At 40.8% G+C, this 16945-nt stretch overlaps 1 protein-coding gene and 1 pseudogene across 2 annotated transcripts in view; one reads left to right on the forward strand and one right to left on the reverse strand.

Annotated features, from left to right (window-relative positions):
* LOC137136946 (hemicentin-1-like) overlaps positions 1-16945 on the forward strand; it is a 104582-nt gene that overhangs the window by 23343 nt on the left and 64294 nt on the right. The gene's annotated exons all lie outside the window — the stretch shown is intronic.
* On the reverse strand, positions 73-15772 carry LOC137136951 (butyrophilin-like protein 2; annotated as a pseudogene).

A 16945-nucleotide genomic window follows, 5' to 3' on the forward strand; every position in this document is an offset into this window, starting at 1 on the left:
TGATGATGAAGGAGGTGAATGTAGAGAGGGCCAGACGTCTTTTTCAGGACAAATACACAAGAGACAGTGAGCTGCTGATTTTAGTAAATGTTTTAGAAAATGTGTTGAATCAACTGATTAAAAACTGTTACAAAACAAAATTCAAAGTGTTGAGAGTTTCCTCCCGAGTGAGACGTCTGTCCGAGTTCAGAGGATCTAAATCAGAAGTCCCTAAAAAACTACATGTTACATCACTGATCAACACTGATCAATAGTGATCAATTTGTCCTCCTGTCTTCATCCATCAGCTCCATCACTTCCGTGTTGTCTCTAATCCAAAGTCAGATCAGATCAATAATCAAAGATTGATCAACACACTGATCAAACTGATTTATCAGCCATCAGAGGAGTTGGATCAGTGGAGCTGCTTCTGTTCCTGATGTCCACTGTCTCATCTTTGTCCTGAGTTCTCACTGCAGAGGAGAAAGAAGACAGTCAGACAGAGACAGAATGTTACTCAACAAAAACATTTTGAAACTACTAGAAATGCTCTTCAGAATAACAGCTTTCACTTCCTCCCATAAATATATGTTCACTCTTCTGTAGGCAGTTATTTCAGCAGCAGAACCTACTGAAAACATTTCATTCACACATACATTAGACCAGAAAACATATTAACATCTAGAACGTCACACAGACAATGGAGACAAACAACCAGAGACAAAAAACAAAAGACAGATAACCAGAGGAAACTGACCTTTGACTTTCAGCAGCACAGTTTTACTTCTCAGCAGGGACAAACATTTACAGGCACATCTGTATGTCCCTGTGTCTCTGACTGTGGGGTTTTTCAGGGTCAGACTGAGGTCTCCAGTCTTCAGCAGGGCTTCCTTCATCTCTGTACGGTCTCTATAATTTTCCTGTTGACTGCCAGGCTGGTCAGAACCGTTCACAATCTCATGCATCATCACCCATCCTGTGACGTCTTTTTTTTCCCACTTCAAGTTAGGCTTCTCAGGCAGGTCACCAATGGTCCTGAAGGGCAGCTGGACAGACTCCTCTCCCTCCTCCACCTCCACCTGACAATCTGTGAGGACAACAAAGCACAAAATCAGCTGGACAGACAGCAGCAGCAGTTTAGAGGACACAGTTGTAGAGAAAGCTGAGGAACAGAACCAGATCAGAGCAGAAGGTAACGGGACAGAAATCTAGAAACTAAAAGCAGATTTTGAGTCTTGATGCTGTTGGGATGTTTTGTCCATGTGCTGCTTCACAGTAATGTCTTATCTCACACAATCATCTGTGACTGTGTCTCTGTGCAAAGATGGAGCCAATCATTGATCCAGTGATGGATCAACAGATGAGGATCAGAGTCAGTACAGGAAGTGGAAGAAGAGAAATTCCCTCATGTGATGGTGACAGAACTTGTAAAGTTGTCTGGGGATTTCTTCTCTTTCACTTCTTCTCCAAACTTCAACTGGACTTTCATCAACTTTTCTTTTCTGTTTTTCTTCTGGAGCAACAAGAACTTAGTCGACTATCAGCCGTGTTTTCTTCACATTCTTCAACACAACTGGAAGATTTTCACTGATACAAACTATTAAAGCTGCTTTTCTTTCTGCTTTCAGCTTCTTCCTGATCAATACTGTCACACTCTGATTGCTCATCAATCAACTTATTGATATCAGTTTGTGTTGTTACTTGGAAATGAGCTCCTGTCTTCTTCTTTGGTCACTTCCTATTTTGATTGATCCCCAGTGAATCTGAAATGTTGTGGAGGATCAATATTTGTGATGAATGTGATGTTTTCATGTCTGATCTCTGTGGACTGTAGAGAACTGATAAGTCCAAAGAGCAGGACTTGATGTCCAATAACTGCCATGATATTGACCTGATGATTCAAGAAATCATCCGATGATCAGGAAATATTGATGCTTTCAGACTCTCAGACTGATCTTTGTTTTTCCAGCTGATCTGGATCAGACTGAACAGACTGATGACGAGCTGTGTCATAAACATTTCACTTGTGATCAACAACAGCAGCTAAAAGCTGTTACCATAGCAACTCCATCCTCCATCTCCAAACATCAAATATTAATAAATTCTTCTGAAAATGCTTTGAACTGTGCCCACCTGGATGATCTGTCACCTGAACCCCTAGGATTACAGGCTGTGGAGGGAGACATGCAGGGCTCCACAAGGACGGTATTTCCTCACGGAGGGTGAGCTCAGGAACTTTGACTGCGTTTGAACTTAAACCCATTTTACTGTGTTTTAATTGACCTTCTTCTGGTGCTAATGGACAGTTTGTCTCTGAATTCAGTGACTTCTTAGCCTCTATAATTACATTTGATTGGTGACTTTAATGTGCCTGTAAATGACGTCACTAAGAGCTTTGCTGGTCATTTTTAAAGCTTTGCTGAAGCCTTTAACTTCTGTCAGCAGGTCCGTGGCCCTACACACATTAAGGGGAACACCCTGGACCTGGTTTTTACTTTTGGACTCCAAACTGACTGTGAGCGATCATGGTTGTAGCTGGTAAACGTGTTATATGTTCACTATGTTAAATGAGGTCTCTGCTGAAAAGCTTTCTTCTGTTTTTAATAACTACTCTGTGGCCCTGTGATGATGAGAGTCATGTTCATTCCCCACTTGGATCCTTCAACTCGACGGCATTGCTCCTTTGAAAAAATGCACTGTTTCCACTGCTATTTCCAATCCTTGGATGAACGATGACATTCCCAGTTTCAGAAGTAAATGTTCGATGGATAGAGCGTCTGTGGAAATCCACTAAGCTCCAGGTCCACTGCATCTATTACAAAGATCTTTTAACCGAACTTACCTCCATGGTTGAAGCTGCTGGGGTCTCTTGTTTTGCTGATCTTATTGTCTCTAATAAGCAGAATCCTAAAATTGTTTTCGATACTATACTAACCAGCCTGGTTTCTAGATTTCTAACTGTTTCTAAACAGCAGCTGATGTCTTTGCACTAACTAACTGAATTGGTGAGCAGCCTGAAGATCTCTTCCAGCCCACTTGATATTTTACCCACACTTTTTTTGTAAAATGTCTTATGGTGCATCGTCCCTGCTCTACTGCATATTGGTAATTGTTCTCTTGTCTCTGGCTGTTTCCTCCTGGTTACCATCAGAAACACTGTACTGAACCTGCTGTCCTCAAAGTATCCAATGACACCCTGATGTCTTCTGACAGTGGTTAATGCTCTGACCTGGTCCTGCTTGATCTTAGTGCAGCCTTTGACACTATTGACCACAGTATTTTATTAGACAGGCTTAGCAGCCATGTGGACATCTCAGGTATTGCACTTGACTGGTTCACTTCATACCTCTCAGGTAGATCCTGTTCTGTAGCTATTGGTTCTTTCATGTCATCATCAGCAAGGTTAAAGTTGTATCACATCCCATGTATGCAGATGATCTCCAGCTATATTATTATTTCAACCTTAACAAAACTGACAATCTCACTTTGCTGTATAATTGTCTGTCAGCAGTTAAAGCCTGGTTGGCCAATAACTTCTTACAGTTAAACACAGCTGAAACTGAAGTTCTCATTGTGGCCCCTAATAGTACTGTCTCTAAGGTGTTTCCCCTAAAACACATTGTCAAACTTAGGTCTATTGTGTCAAGCTCTGAACTTGAAATGATTCTTCATGCTTTTGTATCATCACGTCTTGATTATTCTAATTGTCTTTTCACGTGTCTCAGTAAAACATCAATAGAGTCTCTAGCTGGTGCAGAACGCTGCTGACAGGCTGCTGACAAAACCACACAAACATTGTCACATCACCCCGATTTTTGCTTCCTCACATTGGCTCCTGTCAGTTTTAGAACTTTAAGGTTCTGGTTGTTACATATAGACCCTTCACAGTCAGACACCTGAGTACCTGTGACTTGCTTCAAGCTCCTGGCAGAATCTGTTGGCTGGGCCTCACACTTAAAACCAAGGGGGACCAGGCTTTAGCTACTGTTGCACCAAGATTGTGGAATGTTCTTCCACAAGAGTTAAGATCTGCTGCTTCAGTAGATATTTTTAATAAAATTCTCAAAACAGACTTTTCCCAACTCTGACCATAAGTTGAACGAGAAACTGTAGATAATCAGCTACTTTGACTGATGTTGTACATTTGTCTTTGTTCTCAATATTTGATGTGTTCTATTTTTTTCTGTTCTTATTTTATGTCCTATGGATTTATTGTTTTCATGTGAAGCACTTTGTGAGCTCTTCTCTGTGAAAGGTGCTGTACAAATACATTTTACTTACTTACTCTAAGTCCTTCTAGACACAGGACCTCTCCATTCCACGATGCAGATGCAGCCACAGACAGCCTTTGCAATACACTTTCATCATGTCTGGATTGTCTCTGTCCTATGTCTTCGAGACCCGCCCGTCTCTCACCTTCTAATCCGTGGCTCACTGACGGGATCCGTGAACAATGCAGCACCCTCAGGAGTGCTGAGAGGAAGTGGCGCAAATCCAACCTCTTTCAAGCAGGCCTTGATTACCCCACTGCTCAAGAAGCCTTCTCTTGATCCCTCTGTAGTGGAGAACTACAGACCTGTCTCCCTCCTCCCTTTTCTGGCCAAGACTATGGAACGAGCAGTCTTCAACCAACTCTCAGACTTCATTTCCAAGAATAACCTCCTCGATGTCAACCAGTCTGGCTTCAAGAGGGGTCATTCCACGGAAACGGCACTCCTGACTGTTGTGGAATATCTTCGAGCTGCAAAAGCCACAGGTCAATCATCTGTCTTAATTCTACTTGATCTATCATCAGCCTTTGACACTATGAACCATCAAATACTCTTGTCCAGACTCTCTGACTTGGGCATCTCTGGATCAGGTCTAGACTGGCTTCGTTCTTACCTATTGGGATAAAACCTTTAAGGTATCCTGGTGGGGGCATCTTTCTAACTCTCATAGCTTCTCTACCGGTGTGTCGCAGGGCTCAGTTCTTGGTCCTCTCCTCTTTTCTATCTATACTTCATCCCTAGGTGCCATCATTCACTCACATGGTCTTTCCTATCACTACTACGCTGATGACACACAGCTCTTCCTGTCCTTTCGACCGGACGACTCCACCATCTCATCGCGCATTTCTGCCTGTCTCTCAGACATCTCAGCCTGGATGAGTGAGAGAAACCTTCAACTCAACCTCTCTAAGACCGAAGTCCTTGTCTTCCCAGCCAGACCTTTGATGCAACACAACATCAGCATCAACATTGGATCTACAGTGATTGTCCCCACTAATTCGGCCAAAAATCTGGGGGTCATCATCGACGACCAACTGAGCTTTAAGGACCACATCTCCTCAGTCTCTAGGGCTTGCAGATTTGCTCTTTACAACATCAGGAAGATCAGACCCTACATCACGGAATATACAACCCAACTCATTGTACAGGCGCTGGTCACATCTCGTCTTGATTACTGCAACGCTTTGTTGATGGTGTTACCGATATCCACAATCAAACCCTTGCAGATGATCCAAAATGCGGCAGCTCACCTCATTTTTAATCAGCCAAAAAAGACCCATGTCACACCACTTTTTAGATCTCCACACTGGCTTCCTGTTGCTGCTCGCATCAGGTTCAAAGCTCTGTCTCTTGCTTACAGGGTTGTTAACTCGACAGCTCCCGCTTACCTCAACTCACTCATTCAGGTCTACAATCCTTCTCGCCCGCTGCGGTCTGCCAACGAACGACGTCTGGTGGTCCCAGCACCGCACAGAAAACACCAAGCAAAACTGTTTAGCGCAATGATCCTACGATGGTGGAACGAGCTACCAAACGCTGCACGCTCAGCTGAATCTCTGCCAATATTCAAAAAACTGTTGAAAACTGAACTCTTCCACATCGTCCTATGCACTTAAATCTTTAAAAAAAAAAAAAAAAAAAAAAAAAAAACTTTCTGCTCTCTTGCACTTGTATCTCGTGAACTGTGAACACTTTTCTGACAGGACTTTGCTTTGATGTTTTCTCCTTGACTTAGAGTTTTGCTGCCTTGTACCTCACTTGTAAGTTGCTTTGGATAAAAGCGTCTGCTAAATGACTAAATGTAAATGTAAATGTAAAGTCTATGCTAAGCTAACTGTTGTTAAAGACTTTAAACTGACCTTTGACCTGGAGCTTCACATCTTTCTTCATCAGAATGTTTCCCTCCCTGCTGTAGACGGTGCAGGTGAAGGTTTCTCTGTCCATGTCTGTGGGGTATTTAAGGGTCAGACTAAGGTCTCCAGTTTTCAGCAGGTTTCTCTTCATCTCTGTTCGACCTTTGTAACGACTGTGCTGTTCTTCAGGCTGGTCAGAGCCGTTCTCATACACATGGAGTTTATTTTCATATAAACTTCGTCTCCACTCCACTCTGACGTCTTCAGGCAGGTGAACTGTGGTTTCACAGGGCAGCTGGACAGACTCCACCTCTGAATCCACCTCCACCACCTGTTGAACTGAGAGGACAACAAAGCTCAACATCATGTGGACAGACAGCAGCAGCAGCTCTGACACATTTTCTTTGAGTGGATGAAGTGAAAACATGTTTGATTGGTTCCAGTCTAAAATGTCTCCATGTCTCCGTGTAACAGAGACAGTGTTGTCTTTGTCTTCAGTCCCTCAGTTTGGTTGTTAAACTTTTATTTCCTGTCTCTGACAGAGAATCACTGTCCCATCATCTGACTTCACTAACACTCAGTAAATGATATGAAGTCAAACACATGTTTGTTTCCTATCAGTGAAAGTTACAAACTAAATGTTGACAGGATCAGATTTGATGGAGGATCTGGGAGCAGATTGATAGATATGAAATGAAACAAAGCTTTCAGACATTTCTAGGAGAATCTGGATCAATCTGATCACTCTAATCATTTCTAAATCAGCCTGATCTTTGTAGGATCTCAGACGACTGAAATCTTTCAAACTAAATCCCTCTGAAATATCAGAGACCATAGAGGCTTTAAATGCTGCTGCAGCAGGACCACACTGTCTGTCAGCTGACAACACGTCCTCTTTTGGACATGGATCAGGAATCATATGAGAGCAGCTGCCTTCTGAATTCACTGAGAACTTCCTGATCATGTTCCTGCCAAAGCCTGGTCAAACTAATACACAGTGTGACAACAGGAGTCTGATCAGAAAATGCTGTGTGAGACTCTGACAAAGAGGCTGGAGGTTGGATTAGTCTGCCTGCTGGGACAATAGCAACGTGTCTTTAGAAGGAAGAGACAAGGATGTCCTAATTCATCATGTGGACAGAAAATCAATGTCTCCAAATCATCAGTGATGTTAACATCTGAAAGAAGAAAAAGCCTCCTCTGCTTCAGACCTTCTGATAATGTGGACATGAATCTGAGGAGCTGGAAGTGAACCAGTGTCAGGACCTAAACAAAGATGGACGTCTTTCCCTTTGTCTCTAACTGGCAGCTCAAATGTAGTGAAACTGAAGATTGTGTCTAATGTCTTCAACTGGATCTATTTCACCATGTTCCTCAGCTCCACCACAGGGACATTTTAAGACATGAAGACAAATATGGACTAAGCTTTTAGAGAATAACAGGCCTCGTCTCTCACTGTCTTATCTTCCATTGGACAGAGGGGGTTAAAGTGTCCAAATGTCCAGTTGTTTTCTCAGGCTGAACTTTGACAAATATAATGATTTATTTGGAATCACATGTTATATTCAGTCCAACCCAGTCTCACCTCAGATCCTACAAATAAAACACAACAGCTTTGTTCCAAATCCTGTCCACTGTCTCAGTTGGTGTCAGAGGTTAGAAGAACAGGATCAGTGTTGGACTTCACACCTAACAACACTGATATCAGCTGAGATTTAGGAGAAAACTTTGCTTTGATACAGATGTTCTCAAAGGTCATTTTCTTGTTCTGTCCCTACAACTGATATGTTGTCTGTTGCCATAGTAACCCTGAAGGCCACAGTACAAGACTGAAAACAGCTTATGGTAAACACTTAAACTGACCTTTGACCTGGAGCTTCACATCTTTCTTCATCAGGATGTTTCCCTCCTTGCTGTAGACAGTGCAGCTGCAGGCTCTTTTGTCTCTGTCTGTGGGGTATTTCAGGGTCAGACTAAGGTCTCCAGTTTTCAGCAGGTTTCTCTTCATCTCTGTTCGACCTTTGTAATAATAGTACTGTTCTGCAAGCTGGTCAGAGCCGTTCTGATACACATGGACCTTATTATCTCTATCATTCTTCCATTCCACTTTGACGTCTTCAGGCAGACAAACTGTGGTTTTGCATGGCAGCTGGACAGACTCCACCCCTGAATCCACCTCCACCTTGTAGACTGAGAGGACAACAAAGCACAGCATCATGTGGACAGACAGCAGCAGCAGCTCTGATGGTAACAGGACCTCACTGTCCCATGAAGACACTCAGGAACTACTTATTGTGACTGATTCTCAGTTTGGTTCTGATTTGTTCCTCACTCTCAGTCTGTCTCAACAGTCAAGGAGCAACAAGAGTAAAGATGTGAACCATCAGCATTATGGGTAATGTGGTAGTAGAGACATACCTGACATGAAATAGTGACGGAAATGTACTAAAAGACCCCCAGTAACAATCAGAAGAAGAACCAGGAGAACCAGGAGAACTTTGGCCCAGGATGGAAATCGTTCTGTGGAGAACATGAACAACAACATGACCTCTGACCTCTGACCTGTATCTACAGCACTGACCTCTGACCTGTCACTGACCTTTGACCTCCAGCTGTACATTTGTCACCGTTCTCCCATTGTAACTGATCTGACAGAGCAGGTGTAGGTTCCACTGTCAGACAGTTGCAGTTCTGTCAGATTCAGACTGAGGTCTCCAGTTTCCAGAGCATCAGGCATCATCGATGTTCGGCCGCTTTAAAGCTGGTTCTGGTTTTTAAGTTCATCACCTTCCTGCTGACACTGGTGGACGGTTGAAGGACTGAGATCAGAGCGGCTCCACATCACTGTGGGATTGTTCACGTCAAAAGTGTGAAACTCACAGGGCAGCAGGACAAACTGGTCCCCCTCATACATTTCCACAGCTGAGACATGCTGGGAAACTGTGAGGACACACAGACAGAGAGGGTCCATCTCAGCAGCCTTATTTCATGTCTCATTACTCGTCCGTACTCAGGTGATCAGAAACCAGTTTTCAAAGTAAAAACGTCAAAGACATAAGTTAATGTAGCAGCTTCATTATTTGTCCACATGTGTGTCAGTCTGTGTGTCTGTACATACATTTGTAAATATCTACATTTAATATGTGTGTACATGTAAAATAATGTACAAATGTATTCACTCAAAAACTGAATGTAAATGTCTTTAATTCTTTGTGTTTTTAGCTAAAAGTGCTGGAAAACCTCACAATTGGCTTTTTGTAAGTCACGGTGGGTCACAGCTCACAGTGGGCTACAATAATGATGCCATAGATGAGAGTTTTCAGACATACTCCACATTTTCCAAGCTTGTGTTAGTCCTGTGCATCATTGTGTGTTTGTGGTCACAGAAATATTTCTAAGTTGGTGTTTTTTTGCTTTTTAAACAACTGAGAATATTTTCAGCCCAATCAAAAACCGTATGAACCACAGATGGTCTTAAATCTGAGGACTTTGCAGACGGCTTCCAAAAGAAGCACACAGTCCCATTACAGAGACATGTGGACAATGTGAAGACACACTGGACAATTTGTTCTGGTTGATGCTGAAACACTCAAGGTTTTATCTAAACTGAAATCTTCCACCTGTGCTCTTCACCCAATTCCCACCTCCTTTTTAAAAATGTCTGATGAGGTTTTAACTATTGTTACCAACTTTTCCCTGCAGCTCTTAAAAGTGCACTTGTTGAAGCTGTTTTAAAAAAGCAGCTCAGATCCATCCACACCCAGTAGCTACAGACCTATTTCCAATGTCCCATTTTGAAGAAAACGTTTAGACAAACTAGTTTTTACACAACTAGCAATTTTCTTAACACAACCAACAAGTTAGAAATGTCTCAGTCTGGTTTCTGTCCTCATCACAGTACAGAGACAGTCCTAGTCAAAGTAGTTAATGAAATCATGTTTAACCTAGATAACAATAAACCCTCAGTTTTATTACTGCTGGACTTAAGTGCTGCTTTAGATACAGTCGACCATCAGCTTCTTTTAAATAGACTGAGGGGACACGTTGGACTGTCTGGAACTGTTTTACCTGGTTTTCTCTTGTCTTTCCAGCAGACAGTTCTTTCTTGAAACTAGTGAAAACATATCAGGAACCTCTGAACCTCTGATGTTCCCCAGGGGAACATGCAAGATCCAGCACACTCATGGATTTTATGTGTCTTAGTTCACAAACTTGATTCCAATTCTGACTTGACATTTTTCTGTTCATGCATTTGTCCCTGTATCTTTTTCTTAGAATATTAGATTTTCTAATCATTTGAGTGATGAGTGTGCTGGATTTTTTTTCAGCCGGCTCATCTAGTTGATCAGCATCCTTCTGAAGGTTGTCAAACACCCCCATCAACAATCAACCTCCTTGTTCTTTTTCTGTTCTCCCAGCTCATCATCCAAAGCTTTTCTTTTGTCCATGCATCACACCCTGTCTTTACCGTCGCTTTCATCAAGGTAGATCCTGAATCTGGTCCTAGCTGAGGCTACAAAGCCAGTAGTTCCTTTGTGAGGGGCACTTTGAAAACCCTCCACAGGCTCTAATGGTCACAGACTAGTATCTGGGCCTCATCTCATCTTATCATATCTTGCCCATGAGATGGGGCAGAAGGCGCGGAATGAAACTTCTGAAGTGTGGGACAAGTGCAAACTTTAACGCTAGTTTTGTCCTTTCCACAGATAAAATATTTGGCTATTTTTGAATCTGGAAACAACTGTGAAACACCTTCGATGGATGAGTATGAGTTGGTTTGAGCCGGTTTAAGTTTTCCTCCTCCTGCTCCAACCAGCCTGCGTGCAACTCAGAGTTGCAAATCCTCAGTAAGGAAAGTAGCTATTGGCTTCTAGAAATCACTAAATTGTGTCATCACTTTAGTTGCATAATTGGTCATTTGCATGTCATTGTATTGGGCTGTGAGACAGAAGAATAACATGTGGGAGAAACAGACAGTGAGTAAAATTCACCCTAAATATGTTTAGAACTACAAATTAACTTTCTTCTGTTGATTGTTGTTTTTTTATGTCACAATTCCAACCGTCCTCCTTTACTCAGCCAAAGTGATCCAAGAGTTATTTATTTTCGAAAAGACATTTTTACATTTACATCAGAATCAGACAGCAGTTGCATGAGGAGTGTGGTGACACCTGAGAGGGGCCTTTGACAGCATCCACTGTCATATCATCATGTTTAGGAGAATAAGAATGATACATGCTTTCACGTCAGAGTCTCCAAAAGTCTCCAGTAACACCAGAAAAAGTCGCTAGTCGCTTTAATAAAAAAACAGAGTTGCTAGACGGGTCTGAAAACTCACTAAATACATCTGGTTGTCTGATAATTCTGCATTGTACGGCTGTAGACAATGGTTCCATGTGTTGAGTTCTGAATGTCTACGCTAATGTACAGATCAAATCATGAGAGAACCAGAGCTTATTAAGTATTATTCTCCCCTGGATAAGCAGCAGACAAAGGATCAATGTTTTTTCTTGAAAGCTTTTCAAAGAATTTTTATGCTAGTGAGAATCAAATTTATTGTCTTTTAATGCTTTTTAATGCCCCACAGAAACCCTGTGAAGATATGTGGGTGGATGGGAACTGTGAGCACAGCTGAAATGATCACTTTTCTCCACGTTTCTGATCGTTTAACCAGAGTCTGCATCATTTCCTCTTATAGATTGTTAATTTGTGGAACAAGCACTGATGTTGTCTGCTCGAGTTAAGGAGGAACTTTGACTTCACCTGAGCTGTGTCCCTCTCTGCTGCAGACAGAGACACTTGGCTGAGCTCCGTCCTCACTCAGACTGAGAGAGAAGAAGCTTCTGCACAAGTGTATTTTCTTATTCACTAATCTCAGTGGTGTCTTGAAGAATTGATATCCAATGATGTCAGAACACAAAGATTTATTTCTTCGTGCTCTAGTTCATCTTTAACAACTAAAGGTCCACAGTAAGCTCATTTTCTTTCTTGTCCTAAATTGTCCCAGGTCCCAAAACTTTGTCCACCAGGTACAAGTTTTACTGTCCCCGTGACAATGGGACACCATTAATTTGGAGTCCTCCCTACCTGTAGGAATTCAACTGCAATAGCAAGCAACGATTTTTGGAACTAATAAAAAACTAATAACAATAAAAACATAAACAGTTTTCTGGTGGCTCGGTGCAAGATCTGCAAATTCCCAAGCTGACAGTCCTCATAACCAGAAACGCAGACATCATAACCCCCAACGTCCCCAACTGTTAACACTGTGCAAATACTGTATATAGTTTAGCATTGTATTGATCTGCTGTTTTTTCATATGTGTCAGACGACAGGAGGTAAAGGACCACACACAACTTCAAATATATCACTATAATATAAAGTAATTTGTTATACTTTTCCTTTTGAGGGCTGTACTACTATAAGCTGTTGTGATTCTCTGTAGAGGTTATTACAGATCATCCTCTCGTCATATGTATAACTTCCTTTGCACTTACTGTATCCTGATGTTTCTGACGTTGTCATTGCTTTATATTCTTTTTGTACATGTGTAAAATCACAACCACCTACCAAGTTTCAATAAATTATTCAGCCTTCATGGTATTTGATGTTTAGATATGTTGCACCTAATGGATATTTTTTCTGTTGATTAATCTATCAATTATTTTCCCATCAGGCTGTTTTTTGTTCAAGTTCATTCACTTGCACAGTCTCCTCACTTGGGTCCATCCTGACCATAATTGTGATAGAATTGTAGTTTACAACAAGTTTACATAATGACAGTTATAGTTATTGTTTTATTAATCTAGATGTTATAAATGTGTTTACTTGTCAATTGAATTTTAGTTCATTGATGCCAGCAAAGGGTAAAAGACTGAAGCTTTTGCAGGAATAAGGTGGAAAATAGAGAGAACAGCCTGAGGATTACAGAGGAGGAACGTGCCCCAAAGGTTGATGAAGATGAAGAAGAAAGAGGAAGAACATGATCAAAGCAGCGGCAAGTGACGTCTCCCGTTGCTGAAAATATGTGGTTATAATAAATTAATAATAAACTAACACTGAAGTGACATTCATTGACTTTTGATTATTAATTTATATTATGTCTTTAACAGTAACCCCAACATAAATGTTGTATAGTTATATTGGTACGTGATTCAAGCGAAATTATTATTCAAGAAATTATTATCGTTTTTATTCTTTGTGTACTTTGAATTAATCATATCCCAAAAAACACCATGTAATATGACTAATTATTAACAGATGTTAAACACGTGACCAACGCGGACCCGTTGAAACTGCGGGAATCCGCCCAACGTGAAGCAGAGAAACGGGAGCTGATGTAACGGTCCGCTAATGTCATGATGTCCGTGATCATTGTCACTGTTTTGTAGTTTTTACAGGACCGTGTCCCAGTGTTGAAGCTGTGTGTGAAACATAAAACAGTCTTAACCCACATTGGAGCCGTTTTCTTACCGTGTAGCAGAATCACAACCACCACCAACATCTTCATCTTCAGTACAAACTACATCCGCAGATTCTCCTTAAATCTGCTGCTTATTGACCTGAAGATGCAGAAACGGCTTCACTAAGTCACTTTACAGACACTTTTCTCTTTCTTCCTCCTGATAAAACACTGACGAACAAAGACACGTTTACTTTCGATTTTAACAGGACGTTTCCTCTATGTGAGGAAAAATCATCAAGCTTCAGGTTACAACTTTCAAAATAAAGTTCCTGGAGTAAGCTTCGGTGAGTCCGTGCATGAAGTGCAATTCATATTTCATATGTAACGTTTTTTCATGCTGTGTTTAGTTGCAGTAACTAACGCTCTGATGACCTGACGCTTCCTTCTTTCTCATCTCTTCACTCAAAGAAAATAAGAAATAAGTCACTGGGATCCACAAACACCTGCAGACACCTGTGCTATACACCTATCAGGCATAAGATTATGACCACCTGTACAATTTAATACAGCAGCTCTGCCATGAATTCAACTTAACTGTCAGAAAGGTGATAATTGTAGTCTCTGTTTATTATGGAGGTTGTAGTTGGTGGTGGAGTCATACTGGAGTGCATCATAAGAAGAGGTGGTTCTAAAGTTTTGGGGTTTTTTTTAGGGTTAGAATAGGATGGCTGACACATTAGAGACACCTTAGGACGTATCAACATCCAGTGTCTTTTGAGGTGTTTTTTTACCACTAGGCTCAACCAGGCTCAGCTTCAGTATTGTCTCTCAGCTCTGATCATCAGTTTTATTGGGTTTATTCAGATACAATGATCTCATAATGTTACATAAGTACAAATAAAGTTACTGTTAATTGTTAGATCCTAACTCTGGAAGAGTTTACCAGAATGGATTACAATACTCCAGTTAACACTTTTCAAAAGAAGAAAATATTCTTGTCTTGTCTGTTCCTTCAGTGACAGACTGTTACATCCTAAGTGTTTGAAGGAGGGATATCGTAGGTCTTTTCTCCCTGCTGCTGTCAGACTTTACAAAACTCACTATAATATACATTCATACTACTGATTGTGAAACTGTGCAATAACATGAACCCAATTGTCTGTTTGATGATAGTATAATTATTTGAACTGTATGGTTGTGAAATTGTACTTATTTGTAATGTAGATTGTATTTGTTTTTTTTAATGTCTAGAGTTTTCTTATATTGACTTTTAGTTTTTATTCTGTACAGAAATTTGTGCAACACATTTACACGTTTGCTGCTGCTGTAACATGAACTTTTCACCGCTGTAGGACCAGTAAAGGTTTATCTTATCTTAGTATGTATTTTGTCTTCTCATTTTCCTTTGGGCTGTTCCCTTTCAGGAGTCTCCACAGTGAATCATGTGCCTCCATCTAACTCTGTCCTCTGCATCCTCTTCTCTCACACCAACTAACTTCATGTCCTCTCTCACTACATCCAGAAATCTCCTCTTTGGTCTTCCTCTACACCTCCTGCCTGGCAGCTCCAACCTCAGTATCCTTAACAACAGTCAGCTGAACATCCAGATATTACCTGCACAAAGTTTATTCAGATGTGTTCTTTGGTTGTAAAGTGTCCAAATGCAACATTTGTGTAGGTCAGTGTCAGATGTCCCTTTATATTCATGTCATAAACAGTGAAGCTTAGTTTACACAGTGGACAGTCTCAGGCAGACTGAGTCTTGTTCTTGCTGGACCAGGTGTGCTGACAGGTGGCACTGTGGATGGTAATCTCTCCAGATGAACTCTCTCTGGACAAGTCTCCTGGATGTTATTGTCTTTCTAATTTGAAGAAACCTCTCGTCAGACACACATTTCCACAGGAGTTTTATCTCACCAGGTCATCAGGCAAGAGATAAAGAGTTACATGTCAAAATATTTAAAAAACAACCATATAAATTATGTTTTGAACCCTCACTTTTATAACATCAGCACCTATTAGAAAGACATCTAGACATAATGCAGCTGCTGCAAGTGTCTACTGGGTAAAACAGCTTTAAATTATTAGAGCAAACGTGTTTTCTCAAATATTACTATTTAAATAATGAGGAATAACAGAACAACAATGACCTTGTGTTAAACTGAACATGATTCTGAACAGAATTCATAACTGAAGAGATGGAGAAAGAAGAAAACATCAGGTCACTTGAGTGTTAGATGTTCCCCAAGATCCATGTTACACATGAGAAATGAATTCATGCACAGACCCCAACAACACGTCCTCACCATTAATGCAGGACCAACCTTGATGCTACGAACTAGAACGTGTCCTCATGAATTTACAATGTTAATTTTAAAGTAGAACAAGAAAAAGCTTGTCAAACACATCATCCTATGTGAAAATGAAACTATGAAACAGGGAAACAGATTTTCAAAGTAAGAGCACAGAGTCACACATAGCCACAGCTGGACGGGTGAGGACATCTTGCAGCAGGATGTGGGTTTGTAGTGTTGATGTGTGCATGATTCTACAGGGTTTATCGGCCCATCCAGCCCACTTTGAAATAGTTTTGGTGCTATAACCTTTAAGTAACTGTTGTAGTAACTGAGAGATGTTTGCTGAGAGGACCAGTTCATTCTGAGACCATCAGCTGTTCTGTGTCTCTGTAAATGTAACGTGATACAGCAGTGACAAGTACATTTACCCAGGTACTGTAAAGTACCACTTGACCTCCCTGTACTTCAGTAATTATGTTTTATGTTAGTTAATGCTTCTAGTCCACTAACATTACAGAGGGAAATACTGTAAGCTGCATTTTACTGCACTTTTTTATAATCTGACACCTCCAGTTACTTTGCAAATCCCATTATCGACACACAATATAATTAATAAAAACATTTTGATCTAATATGTTCACCAGCTATTCACCAGTATATAAAGGAATTACAATTAGCCTTATTTAATCATCTCCATTATTAATGTGATGCAAACATATTAACATTTAATAATCTAATTATCTGCATAATGGGAATTTATCCTCTGGTTATTTGAAGTGTTTAATGCCAAAACTTTTGCCTTTACTTTGGTAAAACACATAAATTGTAAGACTTTTAACTTGATACAGAGCATTTAACATTACAGAGGAAAATCTGACCTCACAGTCATGTTTCATGTCAGATTCACAGCTTAACTATCTTTTTGAAATGCTTTAGCAGGTCCTCTAGCTGTTGCTACATGTTCCTCTCTGTTAGAAAGACAAGTGACCGACTGCCATGAAGGAATAGCTTGACAGTCTTTTTAAAAGAGTGTCCAGAACTTTATGCAATGGGACTTTGTCAGGACGTCTGCGCTGATGCAGGTCTCACAGACAGCCAGCAGATGTCACTCTGACTCCTGTAAGACCAGGTGCAAGATGG

Source organism: Channa argus, chromosome 12, assembly GCF_033026475.1.
Source record: "Channa argus isolate prfri chromosome 12, Channa argus male v1.0, whole genome shotgun sequence".
NCBI lineage: Eukaryota > Metazoa > Chordata > Actinopteri > Anabantiformes > Channidae > Channa > Channa argus.